This window comes from Eumetopias jubatus, unplaced genomic scaffold (genome assembly GCF_037043125.1).
Source record: "Eumetopias jubatus isolate StellerSeaLion01/CBP00866 unplaced genomic scaffold, mEumJub1_p1.0 scaffold_9, whole genome shotgun sequence".
NCBI classification, from domain to species: Eukaryota; Metazoa; Chordata; class Mammalia; order Carnivora; family Otariidae; genus Eumetopias; species Eumetopias jubatus.
This window is the reverse complement of record NW_028274815.1, coordinates 204,442-211,015: the sequence shown is the minus strand read 5'-3', so window position 1 is coordinate 211,015 and position 6,574 is coordinate 204,442.

Below are 6,574 nucleotides of genomic sequence, written 5' to 3'. Positions count from 1 at the left end.
GAAACAGTGAGAGAGGGAACACAAGCAGGGGGAGCGGGAGAGAGAGAAGCAGACTCCCCACTGAGCAGGCTCAATCCCAGAACCCTGGGGTCATGACCTGAGGGGAAGGCAGATGCTTAACCATGGAGTCACCCAGGCACCTCAAGGACTGTATTCTTTTTTTTAATTTAATTTAATTTTATTATGTTATGTTAGTCACCATACATCATTAGTTTTTGATGTAGTGCTGTATTCTTGATCAATCCTTTACTGATTGCTCCAGATAATTTACCGTTTCACAACTAGAATGAAACTAACTATTGGACAGACTTCTTATTTTCAGCCAGGATTTCCAATCAGTTTGGTAGAGCCATGCAACTAAATAAGAATGGATACCAAGTATCACCTTTAAGGAAAGCTTTCAAATTGAAAGTCAAAGGCCAAATTTAAAAAAATAAACAAACATAAAAATAACAAAGAAAATACAAAAATTAGGAGAAAAAAATTGAAAAGAAAAATTTCTGTAATATTCTCAGAGAGATTAGAATGTATATTTCCTCAGTGAAATAATAATAGAATGTTTTTTGTTTTGTTTTTTAAGAAACAAAGAGAAAATGGGCACATGGAAATTTCAATACCATATCTGATTTTTTAGATAAACTAAAAAATAAAGATAAGAGTGTAATATTAAATTCTGGTGTACAATACAGTGATTTAGCACTTCTGTACAACAATCGGTGCTTATCATAGCAACTGCACTCTCCACTGTATGTTAACTAACTGGAATTTAAATAAAAACTTAAAAGAATAAACATGAGAACAGTGTTAAAATGTCTGTGCTACCCAGAGCAATCTATACCTTCAATGCTATGCCTATCAAAATTCTAATGACATTTTTCAAAGTGCTGGAACAAACAATCCTAAAATTTGTATGGAATCAGAAAAGGCCCCGAATCACTAAGGAAATGTTGAAAAAGAAAAACAAAGTTGGGGGCATCACGTTGCCCGATTTCAAGCTATATCACAAAGCAGTGATCACCAACACAGCATGGTACTGGCACAAAAACAGACATATAGACCAATGGAACAGAATAGAGAGCCCAGATATGGACCCTCAACTCTATGGTCAAATACAAAGCAGGAAAAAATATGCAATGGAAAAAAGACAGTCTCTTCAATAAATGGTGCTGGAAAAATTGGACAGCCACATGCAGAAGAATGAAATTTGAGCATTCTCTTACAGCATTACACAAAGATAAACTCAAAATGGATGAAAGACCTCAATGTGGGGCAGGAATACATCAAAATCCTAGAGATCATAGGCAATAACCTCTTTGACATCGGCCACAACAACTTCTTTCAAGATACATCTCCAAAAACTAGTGAAACAAAAGCAAAAATGAACTTTTGGGACTTCATCAAGATAAAAAGCTTCTGCACAGTAAAGGAAACAGTCAACAAAACTAGGAGGCAACCCACAGAATGGGAGAAGATATTTGCAAATGACATTACAGATAAAGGGCTGGTATCCAAGGTCTATAAAGAACTCAAACTCAACACCCAAAAAACAAATAATCAAGTCAGAAAATGGGCAGAAGGCATGAACAGACACTTCTCCGAAGAAGACAAACAAATGGCTAACAGACACATGAAAAAATGTTCTTCATCATGAGCCATCAGGAAAATTCAAATCAAAACCACATTGAGATACCACCTTACACCAGTTAGAATGGCAAAAATTGACAAGGCAAGAAACAACAAATGTTGGAGAGGTTGTGGAGAAAGGGGAACCCTGTTACACTGTTGGTGGGCATGCAAGTTGGTACAGCCACTTTGGAAAACGGTGTGGAGGTACCTCAAAAAATTAAATATAGAGCTACCCTATGACCCAGCAATTGCACTCCTGGGTATTTACCCCAAAGACAGAGATGTAGGGAAAAGAAGGGCCATATGCACCCCAATGTTCATAACAGCAATGTCCACAATAACCAAACTGTGGAAAGAGCCGAGATGCCCTTCAACAGATGAATGGATAAAGAAGATGTGGTCCATATATACAATGGAATATTACTCAGCCATCAGAAAAGATGAATACCCAACTTTTGCATCAACATGGACGGGACTGGAGGAGATTATGCTAAGTGAAATAAGTCCAGCAGAGAACGTCAATTATCATATGGTTTCACTTATTTGTGGCACATAAGGAATAGCAGGGAGGACATTAGGAGAAGGAAGGGAAAAATGAAGGGGGGGAAATCGGAGGGAGAGATGAACCATGAGACACTATGGACTCCGAGAAACAAACAGGGTTCTAGAGGGGAGGGGGTGGGGGGTTGGGTGAGCCCAGTGTTGGGTATTACGGAGGGCACGAACTGCATGGAGCACTGGGCGTTATACGCAAACAATGGATCGTGGATCACCACATCAAAAATTAATGAGGTATTGTATGGTGACTAACATAACATAATAAAATTAAATTAGAAAAAAGAATAAACATGAGAAATTTTTCAAAAAGTTAGAAACCAGCCAAAGGTTGAAATGAGTCAGTCACAAAAGAGCAAAGGAAGAGGTTGAGCACACAAGGTCCAGTGCCAGAAGGAGGGGAAGGAGGTTCCAGGGTTACCACCAACGCTGGGGAGCCAAAGGTCAGAAGTGTTGCTGCTACTTGATGCTACTTTTGGGAGGCTTCTAACTCAGAAGATAGTCTTACACACCTTGAAGAACAGATTTTGAACACTGAGAAATGTTTTGATGGGCAAATAGATCAGTTGCAGAATTTGTGAAGGAAATTGTAGTTTAATAGAAATGCATAATAATGAAAATTAAGAAAGTAATTGAGTAAAACACCAAGTGTTATGAGAAAGGAAATACAGTCACAGTACGTCTGGCTCAGCAGTCACCGAGCAGTACAGTGATGAACAATATAATTAACAGTCACAGTAACACGAACGTGGATCATTGGTACCACAGGGTTGTAACTTGACATGGAGAAGACATCAGGAGAATGGGAGAGATGTACATCTCTCTGCCAGAACAAAAGGGCAATAGGATAAATCAAGAAAGAGTACTCTAAGCACAGTACTTAAAAAGAAGTAGAAGAAATACCAGAATATACTACTAAAAATGATTGTAGTGGCTGCCTCTGGGATTGGTGGTGGGGAAGTGGTGTAAAGATGGTGCAAAGGACTCCCATGTACCATAATAAACCTTTGATAGTCTTTGATTTTTCACCATGGGCATGTAATATTTGATTGAAAAATACCTTTTCCTTTGGAAGAATTGTTTGTGGTGGGTGAAGTATCCTTTTAAAAGTTAGATAAAGGAGTTCAAAACTATAATCTTAATTTGGCCCAAAAGATTAATCTCTCTTTTTTAAGTTAAAAATATAAGAGTTAAAGTGCACACTAGTCACATCCCAACGGCAGACTCAGAAATAATAATTTTTAAAAATCAGTGAACAAACACCATTTACACAAATTAACTCAAATAGATCAAAGTCCTAAATATAAGACCTAAAAGTATAAAATCTTGGGAAGAAAACAGAGTAAAAGCTTCATGACATTGGATGTGGCAATAATTTCTTAGACACCAAAGGCATAGGCAACAAAAGAAAAATAGCCAAATAGGACTTTATGAAAATTAAAAGAAATTGTGCATCAAGAGACACCATCAATACAGTAAAAAGTCAACCCACAGATTGGAAGAATATATTTGCAAATCATACATCTGGAAAGGGATTAATATCTAGAATATATTAAGAAAGACTCCTAAAACTCATCAACAATAAGAAAACTTGATTTAAAAATGGGTAGATGACTTGGATAGATATTTCTGTAAAGAAGACATATAAATGGTCAATAGGCACATGAAAAAATGGCCATCATCACTAATCTTAGGAAGAGTAAATCAAAACCACACTGAGATACTGCATCACACACATTGTGATGGCTACTATAAAACCAACAACAATAGAAAACAAAACAGAAAACAAGTGTTCATGAGGATGTGGAGAGATTGGAACCCTCACACACTTTTGTGGGAATGGAAAATCATGCACCTGTTGTGAAAACAGTTTGGTGGTCCCTCAAAAAAAAAGAAAGAGAATTACCATTTGATCCAGCAATTCCATTTCTGGGTATACACCCAAAACAATTGAAAGCGGGGTCTCAAAGTAATATTTGTGTCCCCATGTTCATAGCAGCCTTACTCACAATACCTAAAACATGGAAGCAACCCCAGTGTCTATCGACAGATGAATGGATGAACAAAATGTGCTCTATCCATACAATGTAATATTATTCAGTCTTAAAAAGGAAGAAAATTTGGGGCACCTGGGTGGCTCAGTCAGTTAGGCAGCTGCCTTCGGCTCGGGTCATGATTCCAGGGTCCTGGGATCGAGCCCCACATCGGGCTCCCTGCTTGGCGGGAAGCCTGCTTCTCCCTCTGCCAAGCCCCCTGCTTGTGTTCCCTCTCTTGCTGTGTCTCTCTCTGTCAAATAAATAAATAAAATATTTTAAAAAAAGGAAGAAAATTTGACGTCTGCTACAATTTCGATGAACTTGAGGATATTATACTCAGTGAAATAAGCCAGTCACAAAAAGACAAATATATATGATTTTACATATATGGGTACGTAGAATAATGAAATTCATAGAGGTAGAAAGAATGGTGGTTGCCAGGGTCAGGAAGGAATTATTGCCAAGTGTGTGCAGAGTTTTAGTTTTGTAAGATGAGAAGAGTTCTGGAGACAGATGGTGGTGAGGGTTGCACACCAACGTGGATGTGCTTTGTGCCACTGACATGTACACTTAAAAATGGTCAAGATGGTAAATTTTATGTTTTGTGTATTTTAGCACAGTTTTAAAAATTGGAAAAAATAGGAAGTAAATCTCAAAGAGTGCTATGTTTGTCATATAAAATGAACAAACATATGTAACTGGCTGTTGATATCGTTAGTATATTGGGACCCTCTGGATCTTTTTAACTTAAAGAAAACTATCTTTAAATTTATTTTGGCCTGGAACGCCGGAGTGGCTCAGTCGTTGGGCATCTGCCTTCAGCTCAGGTCATGATCCTGGGGTCCTGGGATCGAGCCCCGCATCGGGCTCCCTACTCCGCGGGAAGCCAAGTTCTCGCTCTCCCACTCCCCCTGCTTGTGTTCCCTCTCTCGCTGTGTCTGTCTCTGTCAAATAAATAAATAAAATCTTTAAAAATTTTATTTTGGCCTAAAGAACACTAAACAGTTGGGATAGTGGTCATGAATTCTACTTTTTACTACACTGAAATAAATCAAACTCCCAACATCTGCAGAAAAATGAGTGAATAAAATGTAAGTGTTTATATTGGTTATTAGTATTTTTTTAAAGATTTATTTATTAATTTATTTGAAAGAGAGAGAATGAGAGAGACAGCACATGAGAGTGAGGAGGGTCAGAGGGAGAAGCCGACTCCCCGCTGAGCAGGGAGCCCGATGCCGGACTCGATCCCAGGACTCCAGGATCATGACCTGAGCCGAAGGCAGACGTTTAACCAACTGAGCCACCCAGGCGCCCGGTTATTAGTATTTTTAAGTGCTCATGAATTGTAAACTATAGATTCACATAGACCTAGCTTTATTTTGGAAACTAGACACTGAAATAGATCACCTATGCTGAAGATAACCTCAAGTTTATTCATCTCATTTGGAGACTTGGCACTTTCAGAATGAAAGCAGAATATATGTCAAATAAGACTGCATAAAGATAAAAAGCCTAAAAAATTTTAATAGAGAAATAATGTCAGAAACAATGTTTTGCATTTTGGAGATAAGATGCCGTGGAGAGAGAAGTACACCGGAAATCAACTAACGGTGGTGCCGCTACTTCACGGTGAGACCCTGGGAGAGAGCCAGCCTCCAGCCTCCAGGGTCTTTATCTGTAAAATGGGGAGAGAGAGATTTGCCTCATATGTTTGTTCTCTGAAAGAACAGATATGTGAGAGGCTTAGGAGCTAATATACATTGTATAATATTACTCTCATTGGCATTCATTTAAAATTCCTGTGGAGATTAAACTCAGAAATAAGATTGATGGCAATGTTCCATTTGTTGAAGTGTCTGCTTTTTTAGGCTGTGGCTGGGCTTACAGAAATTCTCATTTTTCTATTTAAGTCTAAAATATTTATGTTACTACTTTAAAATTTGAAGTTCAGTCGCCAAGAAGCAATTCTTTCTTCTTATACTCTTTATAGTTAATAGTTACACGATGCAGCAAATCAGGAGCAGCATCTGGTTTGCGTTCTATAGCTAAGGTAACACATGCAATGTGCTACCCGTTCTTCATGCCTAACAAATATTATCTCATTTCATCCTTATCATAACCCATTTACTTTTTACTCCACCTTCACAGACAAAGATGGGTTTATACTATTCAAAGTAACTTAGTTTTGAGCAAGAGAGCTGGCATTTAGGCCCAGTTTAGCTGGGTTTAAGTAAACTGAGACCCGACCTTGAACTTCTACTCCACATTCTCCATGTCACTTCTCATCTTTTGAACCCAGGGCTTTGAGGCACAGACTTGATCGAGGTGGGATACAGCAAAGCTATGTAGAGGCACTC